The 23,899-nt window shown below is 35.6% G+C and overlaps 1 long non-coding RNA gene across 23 annotated transcripts in view; it reads right to left on the reverse strand.

Moving 5' to 3' along the window:
- The window catches only part of LOC143230293 (uncharacterized), a 47,417-nt gene that overhangs the window by 13,538 nt on the left and 9,980 nt on the right, over positions 1 to 23,899 (reverse strand). For 8 of the 23 annotated variants that reach the window (XR_013016371.1, XR_013016355.1, XR_013016359.1 and 5 more), the window contains 2 exons: positions 21,443 to 21,502; positions 6,389 to 6,489 (listed from right to left, as the gene is read on the reverse strand). This is a non-coding gene — a long non-coding RNA (uncharacterized LOC143230293). Of the gene's footprint in view, positions 1 to 6,388; positions 6,490 to 12,221; positions 12,278 to 12,412; positions 12,446 to 14,192; positions 14,635 to 21,442; positions 21,503 to 23,899 lie in introns of those variants that run through there. The other 15 variants (XR_013016361.1, XR_013016362.1, XR_013016364.1 and 12 more) reach the window with 6 other exon arrangements.

A 23,899-nucleotide genomic window follows, 5' to 3' on the forward strand; every position in this document is an offset into this window, starting at 1 on the left:
CAGATGCTATTAAAATGGTCATGGGGATAGTGGAAAACTCCCAGATCATTTAAAGAATATGAGAGAAAAGCACTGAGATAAGTTAGAATACTGACCAGTAAAATGTCCCCCACTGGATGAATGAGATGGACAGCAAAATAAATAAATGTGTTGAATCTGATGAGATATAACTCAGAAGATTACTTACCTTTAAAGACCAAAATATGCAATATGGATATTTGTTAGTCCACTTCTAAAAGTTTGAAGAAAAACTTAAGAAATTGAAGGATCACAATGAATACAGAGTCAAGACTATCAACACAGAAGGAGGTAAAGTGAGTTACATAAGACCTCCAAGCCTGACAGGCCAAAATAAATTATCAGATTACAATTGGTTGTACAAATGTGAAATAGATGGCAAAAAATTGTAGAGAGAGATGCATTCCCCTTTACTAGTTGCCAGATACTTAGGGAAAAAAAAAGGACCTATAAAGGTATAGCAGGACATAAGGGGTTTTAGAAGTCCTGTAAACATGCAAACAACTCCAACTTATGATATCAGCATGCCAGCAGCCAAACATATCACATTAAGGGACAGGTGATACATGGTAAAAGAGGCTAAAGACTCAAATGGTTGTCATGATAAAGCATGTAATACCACCATAACATCCTGATTAACTAATTGAAAAAGCCATTTTGGAAGAATGCTGGATAGCACTGAGGAGTCCAAAACCTGCAGATGTTTAGAATAATTAAAAGTAGTTGAAAATGTTGTGTGAACTAAACAGCAGGTGAAAACCAGATATGATGGGCACATTTGGCAAAGTGAGTACAAATTCTTTGTAAGCCACATTCCAGACAACTTTAGACATTAAACACTAATGAGCTTGAAAAAGTCTTGGAGTAGAATGTGGGATTAAAGATGCCTCAAGAAAGATAGCCAAAGGGGAATTTGGAGAGTTGGACTCACTTGAAGATACCATAGAAGAGGAAATCATTGCTAGACTGGCCAATCTGGGACTAGCAGCAACTCACAAGTAGGGAATCAAAATATATCCGAGTAACAGATAAACTACGGGTAAAAGCATAGATGAGGAATCTCATACAATCAGGACTGGATGCATCTACCACATAAGCCTGAGGATGAGGAACTGAAAACTCCAAAGCTTGTAGTTGAAAAACTAATGAGTCAAAAGCGATCACTGGTAGACTGAACTGAGAGCAAATCTATCAGAAAACCACACAATGGAGAATGCATTTGGTCAGGAGAAAGTGACAGCAGACTAGCAATCTATGAAATTCATCACCCAAAGAAAATGGCAAAAATAATATGAATGGAATAAGCCTTGTAGAGAAAGAACACAGCCCTGAAAATGTATGTCTCCATGATGGCAATTTATGAGTTTACTGTGGAACTGATGAAATGCCTCATGAGGACATTCCCCTCCAAGAAATCTAGAACTAGAACTTTTGTTTACTAGAAAACAAGAAAATCTGAGTTATTAATGCAGAATGAAGATTCATCCTTCATTCACTTACTCTAGATTACCTGACACACCTCATCCCTGAATGGAAGACTATGTGAAGAAATAAATTCAGGTCAGAAGGGCACATACACATTAATGGCAGGGTTGATCTAAACCAACCACCACTTAAAAATAAAGATGGTGTCCTTGGTGAAAGAGACTGAAAGATCTAGTGGATTTAAGTTCCAGATCCATTATTTGCAATGAGACTACTGAAGGGTTGGTTGGTTGATTTGGTGTTTTATGGCACAAAGCAGCTACTCTTATCTGCACCAAACACCTGGTAAAAAGTTAAAATTAAAGTAAATTTACTAAAATTCATAAAAGGAAATTAGGTAAAACATAAAAACACTTAAATAGCATAAAACTAATGTTTACATCTAGTCTGCAACGTTAAGAAAACAATACAGTAATACAAGTTGTAAAGGAGTTTCTGTAGCACAACTGTAATTATCATAACTCACCAGGAAGATTAACAGGTAAGTACAAAAACCACCGTCAGTCACCTGAAGTTGGCCTTTCCAGTCCTGGTTCTGAGTTATTTGACATTATGGCCATTTTCAAAAAGTAAAGTAATAAAAGTTTTAAAAGACACGTAGCAAAATTTTGAAAATAACTTGCCAGGATGACTAACAGGTAGTTCAAACAGCAGCATTAGTCACCTGAAGTTGGCCTTTACAGTCCTGGTTTTGAGTTATTTGACTTTATGGGATTTTCTAATTTCAAATTGAACTAGATGTACATTGATTCTTAAAAGGGAATGGCATTAAAAAAGGTTTAATGTATAAATTAAAAAACTTAAATGGCATTTAAAAAACTAAAAACATTTCTAAGGTGGACAGTGTCACCATCACCAATAACATTGTCTAATGTTACGGATAAACCTTGGAACAGAATGTGTTTCAAATGGTGCTGTCGTTGAAAGTCATAATGACAGCAAGAGAGTAAAATGTGGCTTATTGTGACCTGAGTGTTACATACTGGTGCATCAGTTCCAGATTAAAGAAAACGATGAGTTAAAAAAACTGTGACCAAAGCAAAATCTAGTTAGAAGAACTTCCTCTTTTTGATCCTTACAGAAGCAAGACAGCCAAAGTCCAATATAGAGTTTTATTTGAAAAAGCTTGTTTCTGTATTGCTCACTCCAAGTCGACTGCCAACTGCCACAGAGCTGAGCCTTGAATACAGGTCCATAGTTCATGTATGGAACAGGCACAGCAATGATAGAGCCAGAGCAGATAGATTTACTTTGGTGTTGGCAAGCTCATTCCCATGAATACCAACATGGCCTGGTACCCAAAAAAGCTGAATTGAAGTAGATGTTAAAGAAAAATGGGCCAGTTGGTTTTGAATATCAGCGAGAAGAGGGTGTGAACTAACACGAAGTGATTCCAGGACCAGTAGAGAACTAAGCGAGTCAGTAAAAATAGTGCAGTTTGAGTATTGCTCAGCTTCTATGTGATCCAGGGCAAGAGATATGACATACAGTTCAGCCATGAACACATAAGCTGTAGAAGGGATTCTGCATGTATCCACTAAACCACAACAAACCATGACAAAGCCCATGCAGTCACCTGATTTTGAACCATCTGTATAAATAGGAATGGTAGGATGGTTTGAAAGATGTTCAGCAAACAACAGACAGTATTTCCAATTGGGAGTGTCTGCTTTTCTCAGATGACTTAAAGATAGGTTACATTTGGGGACTGTAAGAAGCCATGGTGGGATGGGCTTACCAGAGCATACAGCAATGTTATCCGAGGACAGACCCAATTCATCCAACTGCACCTGGATAGGAAGGCCAAAAGGAGCAATGGCAGATCGTCTGCTCTGAAAAAGTATGGTCCACCGAGGAAGAAAGACACAACCCCAGGTGGGATGCTTTGATAAGGAAAGAAGTTTCAGAGCACATAGTAAAGACAGTTGCAAATAGTGGAGGTGCAAAGAAGGTTCATCAGACTGTGTATAAGCACTTTGCCAGTTCAGTACTGAAATCCTTGATGATGAATGGGGTCAAGCATCTTTAAGGCCAAGGTTCTGGCAGAGCCATAGACCAGTAATCCATAGTCAAGTTTCAATCGAATAAGAGCACAATATATCTTTAGCATAGAACATCGATCCACTCCCCAAGTGGTGGAAGAGAGGACATGGAGAATGTTCAGTGCTCTTGTACATTTGACCCATAGCTGCTTGATGTGTGGTAGAAAGGTCAGTTTACTCTCAAATATAAGCCCCAAGAACATTGTCTCAGGAGCCACAGGCAGCTCAACTTCACAGATATGGAGATCAAAATCAGAATGAATACCCCATTGGTGACAAAAGTGTATGCAAACAGTTTTAGAGAGAGAAAAATTAAAGCCGTTTGCTGTGGTCCACTTCTGTAAACGATTAAGGGGAGTCTGTAGTTGCCGCTCAATCTACCTCATGACTTTCACATCTCACGTCAGTCGTCGACATAGAGCCCTTTTGCAAAAGTGAGAGGGAATTGTTCAGTGATGGCATTAATCTTCATACTGAAAGGTGTGACACTCAAAACACAGCCCTGAGGGACTACAAGTTCCTGTAGAAAAGAACAGGAAAGTGTCAAAACCATATGTCCATTAAAAAGTATTTAATAAAAATGGGGAAATGGCCATATAACCCATATATATATAGATCTCGCAAAATGCCATACATCCATGTTGTATCATAAGCCTTCTCAATGTCACAGAATATTGATACAAGATGTTGTCATTTTAGAAAGGCTTCTCTGATTGAGCTAAAGGAGGTTGTTTGATTCGAGGAACCAGACAAGACAAGCATTAACCAACCTCTTTCAGGTCTTATAGAGACAGCTCGTCAAAGCAATTGTATGGTAGTTTGAAGGAAACTTGGGATCCTTCCCAGGCTTAGAGAAAGGTAGAACAACAGCCTGGTGCCAGGCATCAGGAAAAACATTCTCTTACCAGATCTGGTTAAAAACAATCAGAAGAATAGCAAGAGAAGCAGGAGATAGATGGTGCAGCATTTCATAGTGCATATCATCAGATCCAACTGATGTACTGCCAGACTGATGGAGGGCCAATTTGAGTTCCACCAGTGTAAAGAGATGATTATAGTAATAGAGACAATCAGCTCAAAAGGAAAGAAGTGATCTTTCTGCCTGAGTATTGATGGATAAAAAGGTGGAGGAAGAAGCAGAAGTGTAGATACCTGGCAAAAGCTTTCAGCTAGAGTATCAGCAATGTTTCAGGTATCACCTACTTCCTGGCCATCAGAGAGCAAGATGGACAGGGTGACAGAATTATATTGCCACCTAACCTTTCAAATCTTGTCCCATATGACTTTGGAAATGGGTAGAAAATATGCTGGTTGTGACCTTAATCCAAGATTCCTTCTGCTTTGACATCTTATTCACCGAGCATGTGCATGGGCCTACTGGAAAGTGATGTAGTTCAAGAGTGTGGGATATCTATGGTAAGTATCCTAGGCCTGGTTTAGAGCCTTCCTTGCCATGTGGCAGGCAGGATTCCACAACGGAAGAGGATATCATGGAAAATGTGTTGAGGTTTTATGAATACAATGAGCAGCTGCATGTATAATACAGTCAGTTACTGCTGCCACACAGTCATCTACTGATGGGCTACAGACGATGGCAGAATCAAGTTCTGCAAGAGCAGTGAAAGAGGGCCAGTTTGTGTGATCCAGTCTCCACCAGGGCACGTGACCATGGCCAGTCTCCCTCAAAATTATAGGTAAATGATCTCTGCCTTGTGGGTTATTGTAAACCCTCCATGAAAAATGGGATAATAGTGAAGGAGAGCAAATTGAGAGATCGATAGCAGTAAAGGACAGACTAGATGGATGACAATAAGTAGAAGAACCAGTACTGAAAAGAGAAAGTTTGTGATCAGAGAGCATACGCTCTACAAAGCAACTCCTCCTATCAATATCAGCACTTCCCTAGAGAAGATGATGCCATTAAAGTCCCCACGATTCAAAAGGGAGACAGCAACTGTTCAATAAGAACATCTAGCTCTGATTGATCATATGCCTCTCCAGACGACAGGTAGAGAAAACAAACAATGATGGTATGACCCAAGGAAACACGGATGGCTGATGAACCAACAGTACCATCCTTCATCACACAGCCCGTCATTTCTGTACAAAGAAAACTGCCGAAAGGCTACTGTATCGATATGTTTCACACATGTTCCTGTTAGGAAAGACATACAGGATGGTAGGAAAAAAATCAGTGTTTTAATGTCATCCAGATTAAAGCGTAAACCTTGACAGTTCCGTTGTATTGAGGTGGCCATTTTTACTTATGTGTTGGCGAATTGGGTGAAGAACCCTTCTGTTTATGACCATGTCTCTTTTCTTTAATGTCCTTATTCCAGGAAGGTCTATTGACCTCCATGGATCCTGCCCTGGGTTGACTGGGCAGGTCTTTGCTGTTGGAAAAGGATTCCAGTGACTGAGGATGTCAACAAATGATCAGTTTGCATCTTGGGGTGGGAGAAAAAGATTTATCAGAGGAAAAGTGTATCTTGGGATTAATTGGAATGTATGTAAGGGAAAGAGATGGGTGTTGAAGTTGATTCATCAACTTTTTTAACCATGGAGGTCAAAAGATTTTCATTTGTTTTGAGAACAATTATTTTGAAGGCACAGAGAGATCTGTCTGTACTCCCACTGTAGTAGTGGAATGAAGTGCAGCAGCATATGCCTGAAATGAAGTGGTGGACAACAACTTCTGTTGTACCTCAAAATCATGTACACTTTATGATGCTTGTTTTGCAAAAGCTGTTTCATACAACCCAGTATACTATTGAATAAAGATTTGTGATAAAAACTACTTCATTTTAACAATACCACACGATCCAAAGAAAATTAAAACTTACTGGCTAAAGGAATGATACAATGCAGAATATTGAGCAGCATCTCCAACACCCCAACGAAAATCCCCAGTGTATAACACTGTGCCATTCATACCTACAAAATCCTACAAGAAACAGGAAATTATTTCAAAGATAATATTTTTCTTCAAAATTATCATACATGTGACACAAGTGACGTAGTTTGTCTTTAAAATATTTACTACAAATGAAGAGAACACAGAACAGTTCATAACAATGAAAGCATTTTATTGTTTCAACTGAAACTTACAAAACAATTTAGTTCTACCAAGGATCTTAATCTATTGAGTCATAGCATTCCTGACATCACTATAAAACATAATTACCAATTAGATAAATACATCAAATTTTAAAGGATAAAAAATTATGCCAAACTTAGAATTTCAAAAGTGTTATATATATATATTTTGTTACTGTTTAATCTGTATTTCTTGTTTACTTCATCAATTTGACATTCTCATGGAAAAAAAAACCTTTTTCATCCAGCTCTTTCCCCATTTCATTATACTGCATCTTTTTTTTTTATACTTCATTATTAAACTTCTATGCAAATTGTATGTGATATGCAATGGATGTCTAGTCCCACTTATATTTCATATCATAAGTCTGTTTAGAATGATGACATACAGGATAAAATATTTTTTTAATTCAAAAGTTATGATCCAGCCTCATTGCTGACCAGTAAATGATTTATACTGCTTCACAATATTGTTAAAGTGTCAAATAACCTTAGGGTATGCAGTACCTGCAGAGCACAATTGTAGTGTGCTCCAAAAGAATATAACTGCATTGCACTGTTACCAATACACTTGAATCACACACAACATTACTTTAGTGTCAGTGCAACATTCCCCCACCATCAGGTTTCTGTAATAAATAAATAAACTATCATCTGTTCTTTATATGAATGAATTTATAAGTTTTTGTGAATCATTTCACAGAATATTTTGTGTGTGTGTCTATCTGCACAATACCCCAGCTTATATTCCAAGTTTCCTGATAAATGAGATCATCATCATCAGTAACAGAAAAGTTGAGTGGTTTCATTATTTGGAGAAACATGAATACCAACCATACAATAACAAAATAGTCAAATCTCGTGCAAACAAGATTTCTTAAGAGAATATTACTCATACTTCAAAATGTGTCAGATTTCAGGTGTTATATTTGAATGCATATAAATGTCTAAGTACATAGATGAATTACGGAATTTCAATATAAATAGCTAGATACATGAGAATAGCAAGGAAAATGTTTTATTTCATTTTTTACTTTTGAGAAACACTAAGTTATGTGTAGCAGTTTTGTTGTGCAGAGAAATGAGAAATCTGTGTTTGTGACCTTCATTTCAATCATGCTTTGAAAGTATACATCTAGAATACTACTAGATATTTTACGCACAAATGTCATCATTGCTGTAGAGTAAACATAATACAATATGCCAATAAAAGAGTAAGAAAATGTTAAAGTACTCGGAGAGCACAGTATTGTTTCTCATGTGACGAGTTCTTCTATTTTCTATATACAAAGAAAGCATGTTTATTTCAAAGTGTACAATATGCATGTTATTTTCTATTTTTCCTTAATACCTCAAGTATTGGTATAATAATATCCATACGATAATATACTCTAGTAATGAGCATTCAAGGTAGAATGTTTTCAGCTTAGGAATTATGTTTTTCACAAAATTCACCATCTTTTTTACTATAATATGAATACTGTCACTCTATGATGTCTTTACTGCTGTCAAATGAAATTTTTGTGAAGTTTCTTTTTGTAGTTAATTTGGTTGTTCTGTGGATACCTGCATCTGTTCAACTTTTTCTTCTTTTAATTCTGCAATTAAATCTGGTTCTTTCTTCAGCTTATTAGCATACTGAACTGGACACAAACTGTTTTATATTTTTTAATATTTTCAAATGTTTTCCCTTCTGGAGCTAAAAGACATTTGCACTTTTCTCTGCTAGTTTTGTGATGCATCAGATATATATATTTTTAAAAGAATACTTGAGCTTTTGAGCTTAAAGGATTTCTATGCCTTAGTTAGTGAGACAAACCGGCTTTTTGAATAAGAAATGGTTTGCTACCAGTGTCATGAAAGAAAGGGATCTTGATGCAATAGTTGATCAGTCTTTAAAAACTATCCAAGCAGTGTGCTGTTGCTAGTGGTAGAATAAATAGAATTTTAGGTTGCATCTACAGAAATATTGAATACAAGACCAAAGAGGTTATTGTACATGCCACTGATTAAGTCTTGGGCTCCTTAGCTTAGGAAAGACATTGAATTGTTGGAAAGGGTTTAGAGAAGGGTTACTAGAATGGTTCCTGGGATGGAGGGGTTGTCATATGAGGAGAAGCTAATATCTCTCAAACTGCTTTTCATGAAAAAACAAGTTAGGGGGGGATTTCATTAGATTGTTTAAGATTGTTTTCATACTTAACACTGAAAATATTAGGATTAGAGCCACAAGTATAAATTCTGGCAGTGTAGGAGTCATCTTCAGCTAAAACAATTATTTTTCTTAGGGTGGTTGGCCTTTGGAATGAATTGCATTCAGATGTTGGAGATGTAGTAGATGAAAGTTATTTTATAAAAAAGCTTAATATGTATATGAATGATAAGGAATGACTTTAAGTCATTCTTTTCTGCACGTGTGCAAGTTAATTACAGTTTGAAATGGCCAAAATGAACCAATAGGTCCCATGCTGTCTTAAAACATGTTTCCATGATTCAGTAAATTTGTCTGTTACTTTCAGTTATGTAATTTACTTCTGCCAATACCATTTGTATTTCATATGACAAACAATCATATGGAATTAACACACAAGTGGAATTTCTGCTAGACAATGGTTAATTGTGAAGTTATGCAAACTAGTAAATCTTGGTTACACTAAACATGAAATTTGAAACTACAGAAAAGTGTTTTTATTATCATAAAATGTATTGGACTTTTTATTATTCTTTGTACTGAATAAATGAAATTAACTTGACCAACATTTGAAACCATTACAATATTCGCATCATAAATAGACTAATTTTGACATAGAAATCCAAACAATTTTCAAGATGATGACATATGCTTGAAATGAGATTGAAAATCTTACGGAAATGACAAAACAGTGTAATGAAACCAAAGAAGAAAGAGAAAATTTAGACAAGAACAAAAAAACAGGACTTTAAGAGAGGATTTACAAAAATAAAATAATTCTGATCAAGAAAAGATCACGTAAGCCACAAGAAATGTACCAAATAACACCAACATAAAGAAGAAGGAAGTATAAAGCAAAGGTAATGAGGCTTAAACATCATCACTGCTCTAAACAAACTGTGAAATCTTGACCAGCAAATGCAAGGATGAAATCTGTCACTGCAAATCTACAGAAGGATTGCAAGGTTCTAAATGTTATGCAAATGAAATATGAAAACTTTAAAATAAAGAAAAGTACCTTTTACTTAAAATTAAAATCATCTTGCACTCAAGCTATTTTAAAAATAAGACTACAAATAACTACTATAGATAAATGATATTTGTATTAGAAAGCTATAATTAGAACAATGCCATCCTTTGTGCACAAAATACTTAAACTTGACCAAAATCTTATGAGGTTTTGTAAGGAATGCATTGGCATTACAATATTTTTGTTGTATAAATACAAAGTGAGAGTGTGCATTTTCTTATAGCAAAGCCACATCACACTATCTGTTGAGCCTACCGAGGGGAATTGAATCCCTGATTTTAGCATTGTAAAGGGTACAACAGGGCAGTTCAACAACATTGCCCAAATTAGAAGTAAACAGATTACAATGCAAAGACACCATATGAGGCATAGCAGACACTGTTTGATATCATTTCCAAAACTTACAAATGCAAAAAGTGAATTGCAAGCTGTTAATCTTACTGCTTATTTAACCCTCTAACTATGAGTAGGTCAAAGTACACATTATGACTTTTATAAGTTTCATTCAAAAATTAATTTAACTATTTTCTAATAAATTTATACGGATAAACTTGACATCAAAACATAATTAATAAATCAAATTATAATATAAGATTTAACTTCTTAATTTTGAAAGGAAATAATTTTAAAAAATCCTCAATCTCCTCTAGTTAAGAACTGTGATATTTGTTCTCTGGTTCTTCTCCTTTCTCTAATTTATTTACCTACTTTCTCTGAAATAGGAAGTTTGAGGTAAATTAATCATTCTTGTTATAATACAAATATTACTAAGGCAAAGTCCAAATTTTGTACCCTTCAATCTCATTCATTTATGGAGTTATAAAACAGAAAATCAGACACTTGCCAAACCCATCCTGTCACAATATCTTTCACTAATTGCCAATTGTCCTAAGATTTTATACTATATCATTTATAACCAATAGAAAGTTAAAGTTTTAATTTATCAAATGACATGTTACATTTCATTAATTTAAGCCTACAGTAATGCTTATTTTATCTACAGTTTGATAATTTCTCTCCCTGTGTTCAGATTGAGAAGTTCTGGAAATTATTTTATGGTCCTTATGCCATTGTTAGAAAGCAAGTTAAATTATGATAGTTATAGGACTGTTTGTTTTATGTGTATTATCATTCTGGGTTCTTAAATCATGGTATAAGGAAAAACTTCCAAAAGAAAGCTGCCCAAGCATGTAAAAAATGTGGAAAAAACACACTGTGAAAAGTGTGAATATTGGCTCACAAAACATCCAGCACAAGATAAAAGAAATGGCCAACAAAAGAATCTGCTGAGATGTAACTCAGAAGATGTACTTGTAGAGACTAAAATATGCAAAATGGATGTTTAGGAATTTATATCCAAGGAAATAAGGGCAATTAAAGGAAACTGAAGGATCCAAAACTAAACCAAACAACAACAAAAAAACAAAAACAAACCCAGTCAAGGTGATCACCACAAACTGAGATAAAGTGGGTTACATAACACTTCCAGGCTTAACAAGCCAAAAAAAATTATAAGGTTGCAACTGAATGCTGAGGTGAGAAACATATGGCAAAGATGGATGCACCCCCTTTCCTAGTTTCCACAAACTTAGAAAGGACTTATCAAGATATAGCAGTACCCAAGGTGAGAGTGTGCATTTTCTTATAGCAAAGTCACATCACGCTATCTGCTGAGCCTACTGAGGGGAATTGAACCCCTGATTTTGCCATTGTAAATCAGACTTACACTGTAGACTCATAGAAACATGTCAACTATGCCAAACATGTCAGTAGTATACTTCTAACAGGAAGCAGAAAACCCAGACAAGCAAACAAACAAGGAGGTTACAAGGTATACCTATCCTGTCACATAATAAAACAGTAAATATACCAGCCTGAACCAGAAAAAAACACGAGGAAGAGAAACTAAATAGTTCCCCACCCCTCTATCAACAATCTTACAAGTTCAAAGGATAAATAGAAAAAAAAGCATTAAAATTCAAATTGGACTTGCAAGAAGCCAGCATAGTAAAGAAAAGTGTCAGAAAACAGAATCCAAATTCTCACCATGATCAACAAAAAAAGCAATTTTAGAAGCCCTAGGAAAAAACATCCCAGGTCAAATGAATGTCTCCATCTCACTTCTAATTCAGTTTTTATATATATATTTTTTGAAATTGTAATTATATTGAAATCCACAAAACAGCACAAAAATCACAACCTATAACAAGATAAGCAACACTTCATCAGAGAAAATCAACACACACACACACACACAAATTAAAGAACTGTTCCTGGACCATGTTTTGAAGTTTTAATGCAGTATCATCCACAGTAGACTAATGACTTACATTATGCGAGTATACATTAGTAAGCTTACATGACTGATCCTGGACAATGTCCTACAGGAAGAAATGTGACAACAATCTTTGAATCCTAGTAAGATAATCAAAAATATACATTAAAATTTGTCCTAGCCTTTTCAAAATTGTATACATCAAATGCAATGCAAACTCTATTTCAAAATGTTTACAGCCTGTAAAGGTTATTTATACTGATGAAAAACATTACCTTGGCCTGCAATTTCAGTATTTAGTACCATCTCTAAAAAAAAACAAACAGTTTCATTAGTAGGCCAAGAGCCAAAAGAAAGAGACCAAATGTAAGTACTTCAATGTTTTGTGTGAATATTTTTGCTTACTTTAGAAAAGTAACCACAATGTAAAAATCAGAAAGTTAAAAGGTGTACATGCAAGTGTCCCATGAATTACATAATTCATTTATATAACTGGAGCTAGTGGTTGTTGCACAATTTACAGTTGAGCTTTTTTATGCATGATTTTTACAAAATCATGGTTCTACAAGCAATAAATCAATAAAATTAAATTTAAATATTTGTCAAAAATAGAGGACCCAGTATTTTAATATCAATAACTAACTGCTTGTTACAGTCATTCTAGAAAAAAAAAAGGGGTAACAGATTTATTTCATATTTTTTGTGCTGGTTACAAGATTATTGAAATGGATAGATTCAGTGAAGTGTAAGTTTAGTGAAAACAACGAAATATAAAGTTGCAATAAAACCTTTTTATATTAATTTAGGAGGTCCTAAAGAATATGCAAATGAAATCTGAAAATTCTAAAATTAAAAAGTACTTTTGATCTAAAACTCAGGGTATTCAAACTTTAGCTCCACAAATTCACACAAAAATCTTTAGTAAAAATATTTAATTTTAAAATCTGATTTTCAATGCAAAAAGAGGTTATAATGTTTACTAAAAGCTAAAAGTGAGAAAAGTTGAGTGAAAATACAATCACTAAGAAAAACAAAAATTATCTTTACCTTCGTAGTTACCTGAAGGAATAATAAAGATGTGGCAAGACTGAACTGAAATTGACTACCAACTTATTGCCAAATGTATAGGGCTGTTCAGTGTAAGTACTATTATTAATTTACTGTATGTTTGTAATTTACTGATATTGAAGCTATCAAACATTGTGTTTAGAATCCACTGATGTTGAGGATATGAAAATTCCTAGAAAGTCAAAGTGATAGATGTACAAATAGTTGAGACCTGTTGAGTGAAAAGAGAGAGCAAAGTCATATGAACATAAAGTTCAGTCACAGAAAAGTTAGAAAACATAAACCTAACTGTTGTGGGAGTGAATGGCCTAATGATGATGTGTTAAGAGTGAGATTAACAGTTTGAAAAAGATAAGAAGAATACTTTGTCTCACCAAAGGGTGTTCTAAACTAACTGAACCCACCTGTGTGGACTTTGATGAAAAGCAGACAATTATTGTACATACAGTTAGAAGATAATTATTGGAACTATAAAAAGTTCAGGATACAACTGTAGTAACTCACATGACAGTATAAGTGAATTATACACGGATACTATTGTGGTAAAAATAGAGAAAAATAATTTACCTTTTCAATCATATTCTAAAGTTACTGAACTGGTTTAAGTGGACTTTTAACAAGAAAAAGAGAATGTATAGTGTTTATGATACAACTATGTGTGCTGTTTGTTTATTTTCAAATTTATCACCAACAAGTCACATACACCTAAAGTATAAGAATTCCTAGCCCAAAACACCAATATATTGACATTAATATATGAGCTCGTCATTTGACACGGGTACAAATAATTTGTTTTCACTTTGTTTGGAAGATTTCAACATGCATACATCAAAAGTTGGTGACAGCAACTTATTTATACTAGATTGCAACATAAATTGTTAATCAATTTGCACATAGAAACAGCTTGTAATCTGTGAATCAGCACATATTATAAATAATTACTAAACAATATACCACAAAAACAAATGCTTACACTGAACACAAATGTACACCAGAAATGGGAAGGGAAGTTTCAAAATGTGCAACTTATGCAAGATTTTGCAAAAATGACTCATATATATTATAGAACTCAAGACATTTGGTTGGTTGGTTGGTTTGGTGTTTTATGCCATAAAGCTGCTAGGTTATCTGTGCCAAACATCTGGTGAAAAGTTAAAATCAAATTTAATAAAATTCATAAAAGGAAATTAAGTTAAAACAAAAAGTTTAAAAAAACAACATAAATAGCATTGAAACAAATTTTACATACAGTCTACAGTAGTAACAGAAAAACTACAGTAATACAAGATATAAAGGACTTTCTGTAGCATAACTGTAATTATCATAACTTGCCAGGAAGATTAACAGGTAAGTTCAAAAACCACCGTCAGTCACCTGAAGTTCGCCTTTTCAGTTCTGGTTTCGAGTTATTTGACATTACAGCCATTTTCTAATTTCAAATCAAATAGATGGACTTTGATTATTAAAAGAGAATAACATTAAAAAGGTCTAATGTATAAATTAAAACTTAAATAGCACTAAAAGATTAATGGCCTTTAAAAAACTGAAAACATTTCCAAGGTGGACAGTGTCACCATCACCAACATAACTAACGTTATGGATAAACCTAGGGACAGAACATGTTTAAAATGGTGCCGTCATTGAGAGTCATAATGACAGCAAGACAGTAAAATGTGGCTTATCATGATCTGAGTGTTACACAGACAACACATAGGTGCATCAGTCCCAGATAAAAGAAAATGAGTAGTTAAAAAACTGTGACCAATGAATAGTCTAGTTAGAAGAACTTCCTCTTTCAGATCCTTATGGAAGCAATACGGCCAAAGTCCAGTACAGGGTTTTATTTGGAAAAGCTTGTTTTCACACTGCTCGCTCCAAGTCAACTGCCAACTGGCACGGAGCCGAGCCTTCAATACAGGACCATAGTCTATGTATGAAACAGACACAGCAGTGATTGTGCCACAGCAGATAGATTTAGATGTGGTGTCTGCAAACTCGTTTCCCGCAAATGCCAAGCTGGCCTGGTATCCAGAAAAACTAGATAGAAGTAGATGTTAAAGAGAAATGGGCCAGTCTGTTTTGAATATCGGTGAGAACACAGTGTCAACTAACATGAAACAATTCCAGGGCCAGTACAGAACTAAGCAAGTCAGTATAAATAGTGCAATTTGAGTACCGCTTAGCTTCTACGTGATCCAGAGCAAGAAAAATGGTGTACAGTTCAGCAGCAAATACAGAAGCTGTAGAGGGGATTCTGCTCACAACCACCAAACCACAACAAACTGTGGCAAAGCCCAGAGAGTCACCTCATTTCGAACCATCTTTATAAATAGGAATGGAAGGATGGTTCAAAAGATGTTCATCAAATAACAGACAGTATTTCCAATCACCAATGTTATCCAAGGATAGACCCAATTCATCCAACTGTGCCTGAATATGAAGGCCAAAAGGAACAATGGCAGATCGTCTGTTCTGAAAAGGTATGGCCCACTGAAGAAGGAAAACACAACCCCAGATTTTATGCTTTGGTAATGATCAAAGTTTCGAAGCATATAGTAAAGACAGTTGCAAATGGCGGAGGTGTAAAGAAGGTATAAGACTCTATGTATAAGCTCTGAAAGCCCCAGTGCAGAGCCATAATCCTTGATAATGAATGGGGTCCAGCATCTTTAAGGCCAAGGTTCTCACAGAGCCATAGACCAGTGATCCATAGTCGAGTATTGACTGAATAAGAGCACAATGTATCTTTAGCACAGAACAATGATCCCCCCCCCAAGTGGTGAAAGAGAGGACACAGAGGATGTTCAGTGCTCTTGTACATTTGACCCATAGCTGCTTGATGTGTGGTATAAAGGTTAGCTTTCAGTGAAAGATAAGCCCCAAGAACTTTGTCTCAGAGACCACAGGCAGCACAACTTCACTGATACGTAGTTCAGGATCAAGGTAAATATCTCTTTGCAGCAAAATGCGGTTTTAGAGAGAGAGAAGTTAAAGCTGTTTGTTGTGGTCCACTTCAGTAAACAATTGAGAGCAGTCTGTTGTTGCAGCTCAATATACTTCATGAAATGTGAAAGTCGTTGACAAAGAGCCCATTTGTAACCATGAGAGGGAGTTGTTCAGTGATGGCATAATCTTTATACTGAAAAGTGTAACACTCAAAACACAGCCCTGAGGGACTCCACGTTTCTGTAGAAAAGAACGGGAAAGTGTTGAACCCACATGAACTTGGAGTCTGCTGTTCATTAAAACATTTTTAATAAAAATGGGCAAATGGCCATGTAACCCATATATATGGAGGTCTCACGAAATGCCATACCTCTATGTTGTATCATAAGCCTTCTCAATGTCAGAGAATATTGAAACAAGATATTGTCATTTGAGAAAGACTTCTCTGATTGATGTTTCAAATCGAATCAAATGGTCCATGTTCGAGCTCTGTCATCAGAACTCACACTGGGTGAGCTAAAGGAGGTTGTTTGATTCGAGGAACCAAAAAGGATGAGCAATAACCATCTTCTCTAAGGTCTTATACAGACAAATCTCTAAAGCAATTTGGACAGTGGTTTGAAGGAATCTTGGGATCCTTCCCAGACTTAGAGAAAGGTAGGACAAAAATCTGGTGCCAGGCATCAGGAAAGGCATTCTCCAGCCAGATCTGGTTACAAACAATCAGAAGAATAGCAAGATAAACAGGAGATAGATGGCACAGCATGTCATAATGTACATTATCTGGTCCAACAGATGTTCTGTCAGACCAATGAAGGTCCTGTTTCAGTTCCACCAGTCTAAAGGGTCAATTATAGTCATAGAGACAATCAGCTCGAAAGGAAAGAGATGATTGCTCTGCCAGAGTCTTGATGGCTAAGAAGGTGGAGGAAAAAGCAGAAGTGCTGGATACCTGGAAAAAGCTTTCACCTGGAGTATTGACAATGCTCTGGGCATCAGCAACTTCCTGGCTATCAGAGAGCAAGATTGATAGGGGAGCAGAATTATATTACCCACCTACCTTTCGAATCTTGTCCCACATGACTTTGGAACTGGTCCAAACTGGTATTGTGACAGAAGATATGCTGTTTGTGAACTTAATCCAAAATTCTGGCTTTGACATCTTACCCACCAAGCATGTGCACGGGCCTGCTGGAAAGTGACACGTTGCGAGAGTGTGGGATACCTATGAAAAGTTTCCCAGGTCCGTTTTTGAGCCTTCCTTGCCATGTGATAGGTAAGATTCCACTGCAGACAAGGATATCGTGGAAAATGTGTTGAGATTTTAGGAATACATTGAGCAGCTGCTTGTATAATACAGTCAGTTACTGCTGCCACATGTGGCAGTCGTCTACTGATGGCTCACAGACGATGGCGGGATCAAGTTCTGCAAGAGCAGTGAAAAAGGGCCAGTTTGCCTCATCCAGTACACAGATCGGCTGGCATCGACCACAAAAATTCTCTCTCAAAATTATAGGAAAATGATCACTACCTCGTGGATTATTGTCAACCCTGAAAAATGGGAGAATAGTGAAGGGGAGCAAATTATGAAATTAAAAGCAGTAAAGGACTGACTAGTTGCATGAAAATAAATAGAAGAACCACTGTTGAAAGGTTCTGATCATTGAGCATACGCTCTTCAGAGTGATACCATCAGTATCAGCACTTCCACAGAGAGAATGATGACCATTAAAGTTCCCCCGGATTAAAAAGGGAGATGGCAACTGTTCAATGAGATCATAGGTCTCTCCAGGCGACAGGTAAAGAGAACAAACAGTGACCCACGGAAACACAGATGGCTATGGCCTCCAAGGGTGTGTCGAGTGGTAAAGATAGGGTGGGCACATGCTGATCAACCAACAGTGCCACTCCTCCATCACACAGCCTGCCATTTCCATACAAAAAAACTGCTGAAAGGTGACTATATCGGGAGGTTTCAGAAATGTTTTCTGTAAGGAAAGACAGAGAATGCTAGAAAGCAATCAGTGTTTTGATGTCATCCAGATTAGAATGTAAACCTCAACAGTTCCATTTTATCAAGGTGGCCACTTTTATTTATGTGTAGGAAAATTGGGTGGAGAACCCTTCTGTTTATGATCACGTCTTTTTTCTTTACTGTCTTTATTTGGGGAGATTTAATGACCTCCATTGATCCTGGCGTGCATTGAATGGGCAGGTCTTTGCTGCTGGAAAGGGATTCTAGAGACTGAGGACGCAAACAAATGATTGTTTTGCATCTTGGGGTGAGAGAGGATGATGTACCCGAGGAAATGCCTGTACCTGAAACAAAATTAAGTGAATCGTGGAATTTCCTGCAATGTATGTTAGGGACAGAGATAGGTGTTGAAGTTAATTCATCAACTGTTTTAACAATGGAGGTCAAAAGACTTCATCTGGTTTGAGAACAATTCTTTTGGAGGAACAGAGAGATCCATCTGCTCTCCCACTATAGTAATGGAATGCAGTGCAGCAGCATACGTCCGAGATGAAGTGGTGTACAGCACCTTTCGAGCCTCAGGATAAGTAATGTTATGATTCATTTTCAAATTCTGCACCTCATTTTCTTCCAACCATTTAGGGCAAGAACGAAAGTTTCACATTCATAAGCATTGTGGTCCTTGCCACCACAACGAGCACATGTTAGGAAACCACGACATGACGTCTTCAAGTGGCTGAACCACTAACACTGGAAACTTCAGAGAGGGTTTGGAATGTAGGCCATATCCTTCAATTAAGATAACCTGCCTTGATGGTGGCAGGTGGACATCATGATGTAAATGTCAGAATGAGGACACTGGTCGGCATCGTAATCCCATCTTTGTGAGGTGAGATACATCTCACTGCAAAAACTGCTTAGGTGGAGAAACTGGCAAGAATCTCCGGCGTGGGGATGATCTTCAAATCCTCTTAACAGTATGAATTCATGATGAATTCAAAGTAGCATGAGGTGTAACCTCAATAGGTATATCCCCAACTGCCTTTGAATGCATGAGGAGTTCACTGTGTTGAGATGTGGATGTTTCCACCAATATGTCACCAGATCGAAGCATCTTTAGTGACTTTCGAGAGCCAGCAAGTCCCTTCTGAATGAAAAAGGGAGATATTTTCCCTAAAGATTTGTCTGAAAGAGAATGTAGATAAGAAAATAAGGTACAACAGGTGTTAGAGATGTTGAAGGTTGCTGCTTAGAATTTTCAAGATGTGGTCATTTACCTGTGGACTGTTTTTTCACTATTTAAATTTTTATTTGGGGGATCCATAATAAAAGAAGGAAATTTTTGTGCCCACTGACCCCACCCACCATGGAGCCAAACCCAAACACCAGCATCAGATACAATATCCACAACACCTGTTGAGAACATCCAGCACTGGTACTTGGTTGACCAAGTGGACCAACCAACTGACCCAAGGGGGGCCACCTGTCTACAGGAATTCAAGGCCAAAGTGGTGTGTTAGGGATCCCTCAACCACCAGAATTCTTTCCTCCTCTTCACGGGTAGCCATGCACGGCAAACATGTGAGTGGATGTTTATATCTCAGAAGAGGTAAACTGAAAGAACAGAACATTCCCTGGGAGGTCCCCTCACCATGTACAGAAATCCACACCGAGGGACAAGAAATTTGGAAGAAGAAATTAGTTATTCAAGTTAATGTAATATAACTTATATTTCTAAAAGTGTACATATGACAGGATGGATAGCAGTCTCAAAACTATGTATGTTGTAATGGATTTAGTGTTACACATTTATTTTAATATGCATGCTTGTTTCAGTTTAACATAAATTTCAAAATACATATCACATGTATTGTTAAATGTGTACTGTTAAAGTCCTACCTGTTTTCTAAATTTGTAGATTTTTGAGCATAAGAATCAACCAAGTATGGTGCATGTAAAATGCTAGTGATTGCCAGTATTACTGCCAGCTGAATTTTTGAAAATCTTGCCTAATGAATATAAAAGGTAGCCACTGCAATATGCAGTGAAACAATTTTAATATTGAGGTTTGTCACAATCAGTGTACTATAAACCACAGTAGCTATAATTGTGATAAATGCTTATTAATTGGAAAACTGACCAGGAATGTGTGTAGATTTTGAACATTACACACAGTTTCACTTCAGTGACTTAAATTCACGTTAGTATTTCAATGAGGACATTCCATATCCTTGTCAGTAAAAAAGACAGCTTGTAAGTGGCATGAGGCCAGCCAAAAAGAGAGATAGCTTACTTAAGCAAAGTATAACAATATCAACTCTGAGTTAATTTGCTCTTCATGCACCATCAATAAATTATTTAGATCCAAACCACATAGAAGACTCAGTATAGTTTGTACGTTTGTAAAATCTTCACATATAAAATTATATTGTAGTTCATATATTAAAATGTATTTGCATTAAGAAAGAAAATTGTATCAATGTTGTTGTCAAATATATATGCAAAAACGGCTCGTTTGGGTTGAGAAACCTGACGATGACCAAAGAAGGTAGAAACGTTGTTCGCTCTTCTACGTAAAATATTTTCTCAACCCAAACGAGCCGTTTTTTGCATATATATTTCTCTGCAAGTGGGTTTTCTCGACATCACTGGTTGTTGTCAAATATCATAAATATGATACATATTAATATTCAATTAACTTCTAAATTAAAATTAAAATTTCCAGCTATTTGAACTTGTAAGATGTAACATACATAACATAATAAAGACTTATTACAACAGATAAATTATAGTACATAACAATGTATATATAATAAAGATGGAAGAATTCATCTATCAGCATTCTTAAAATTATGTTAAATTTTCAAAATAGATAATAATACTGTCTTGTTGTTTAGAACATAGTAATCCTGAAGTGTAAATGTCCTACAAACACTCTTTTGTAGACTTTTAGTAAAACCTTTCACCTCAGAAAATTGACTAAAATCCTTTAACACAGTTGTAAAATAACTATTTTTTGCTTTTACAATTAAAAGTTATACATGCACAAATACATTAAAAAATCATGTAATTTGTTGAACACTTCAATAGAAACATCTGTCATGTCACAAGCAGAAATTTCTTTCATAGAAAGTTTTGTTTAAATGTTTTAATATACACTCCACACTAATTTCAATAGATTAGTGAAATAAGTAAAGAAATATTTCTGAACACAGAGTAAAAAAAAAAACTTTTATTAAGACTATCAAACTAAATATATTTCTACTGCTTTTAATAATAGATATTTTTCTCAGATGAAAATAGAGGAAATCCTTACCATATCTCCATTTCCATTAGGTACTTCAATAACTGTTGACTGATCAACTGGCAGAATATCCTAAATGTATATATTAAACATACATAAGATTATGAAAAACAGATACCAGTGTACAGTTATATAATGTTATAAAACATAATTATTAAAAACACTACATGCTCTTTTACTATTATCACCCAATAAAACTCAAAGAATATTGAAATACTTCTAAGTTTTTTTAGGATTTTGTTAACTAATTGCAAGACAGTACCTCTAACATGCCATAATTCTTAACTTGCTCATTAGCACCTTGAGCTGCTGACAGATAATAATGAAGCATGAATATGAAAAGTAACAAAAATGTACAAATATTCAATGAGATGACTGTAAAGAAATGAGAGTGAAAGCTGCAAGCTAAAAATAATGAGAAATTAAAAGCAAATCATCAAATAAGTAACAAAACAATGGAAATACACAGGAAAGTAGCAACCATTTGCTAGTTAATGCCTTCAATATATCTAATATGATGTAATGATACAATTAAAACATAAAAACACAGAGAATTAACATCCTTTAACAATGTCTGAGTCAGGTTTCTACATAATGGTGCTTAGTGTTTCAGAATAATTGCAAAAGACCTCAGTTGTTCACCAAGTACTGTTACATTAAAAAAGGCAGGAGACAGACAAAATATTTCACTGAAAGGTATGGTGCTGTTGGGGTAATTTCACGATAAAAAAACCCTTATTATACAAAGAAAATAGATTTTGCAAAATAGCATATCATGCTCTGTGGAACAATGGCACAAGAAGTGTTAAACTAACAATTTTAAATTTAAACTGTCTGGTGTTCAGTATTGACATACTGGGTATGTTAATGGTTACATAGTTTATGGCACAATAAGTTTTATAATATAGTAAAGTGGAAGAGTGATTTGGTTGAGGTACAGCAAATACAGCAGTTTCTTCAAGATTCTTCACTTTTTGCAACCTATTTGAAATTACTAACTCAGACTCGATTGCTACAGAAAATTCTTCTGTAATGTGATAGCACTTTGCATGATAATCCCTTTATGAACTTCTCTAGAGAAATATTCTTGAAATCTGCAGATATAATGGTGGGATATATCTTCCCATGTAAGCAACACATTCTTGCATAAGTTTTTTTTTTGGAACCTTTCTTGTCAAGCCCTAACCTTAGCTCAAATGATAAACTTAGTTCACAACTGAGTTGAAACATTAGTGCAGCTCAGCCAATATTGAGCCTCAGTGACTTAACTGCTTATCAATCCTAATAAGTTAATAAGTGCTAATCAAGCACTTGTCCAACTAAACTCAGCATCAGTTATTGCACCACCTGTTCTTAAATCCATGAATATCAACTAGTTAGAGACTAACATTGGTAGCAATACATTTTCCATGTTGTTTCAACCAGCATCAAGCTGAGATATCATCTGGGATTGCATGACCATTGCATGCTTTCCCTCTATTGGGAGCTATGGTGGTAGTAGTACAACTACTGGCAAGGACTCCCTGGCCAGACTGGTCAATGGTTAGAAGTTGAGCAAACAAGCAAATCTTGGTCATTAAAGTTGTGTCAGATGGAAACTGGTTAAAACCTATGAATGTGTCTTTATAGAGAAATGCAACAATGGCTAGGGCTCCTCATGAAAATGACATGCAGGAAATTGCAAAACAAGCAAGGACTACCATGTCAAGGATGAGCACAGCAAAAGGAGCTAGTTCACAAACTATTTTTCACAACACAGAATACTGAAAGAGTGAAAGAAAGAATTCACAAGTAAAATGAAACTCTTTATCAATGTCAGATCCAAACTGCATGTATATAAGAAACATGCTGAAAAAAGCAGAGCTAGAAAAACTGGAAAATGGTATCAAGAAATAATGGTGCAATAATCTGCAAAGAGTTAAGGAATAGCATCACTGAAACCAAACATGTGAATGACAGGCCCACCTTCATGAGATTATATCTGGGTGTGGAGTACATTACAATGATGTACTCTTATGTACTAGAATCTGGATGTAATGATAGACAAAAAGAACAATCTTGGGAGAAACTGGATGAACATGAGATTGGCATTCTTTTATATGCACGTCAAAAGGTTTTAATTAGTTACATTCAAAATTTGATTAAACCACTTTCTTATCACTGTATACAAATATACTTGTCATAAAAATGTAGCTTGTAACCCAAATTCTATTAATATATGTTTTTTAAGTTCTTAATTTCATAATACAATATAAAAAAGCCAAAACTTTCTATACTATGAGAATCGTGTTTTGATATCTAGGTATCTCCTCTTCTCTTATTTATTTACCATACATCTGAGAAGTAAGAAATTTAAAGTAAATTGGTCTTCAATATTATGTGGTTACAAAACTATCAAATAAGAAATCAGACCTCTCTTGCCATGCACACCTGCCACAGACTTTCTTTCAGAAATTGCCCATAGTTCTC

The sequence above is a fragment of the Tachypleus tridentatus genome, chromosome 10 (genome assembly GCF_004210375.1).
Source record: "Tachypleus tridentatus isolate NWPU-2018 chromosome 10, ASM421037v1, whole genome shotgun sequence".
NCBI classification, from domain to species: Eukaryota; Metazoa; Arthropoda; class Merostomata; order Xiphosura; family Limulidae; genus Tachypleus; species Tachypleus tridentatus.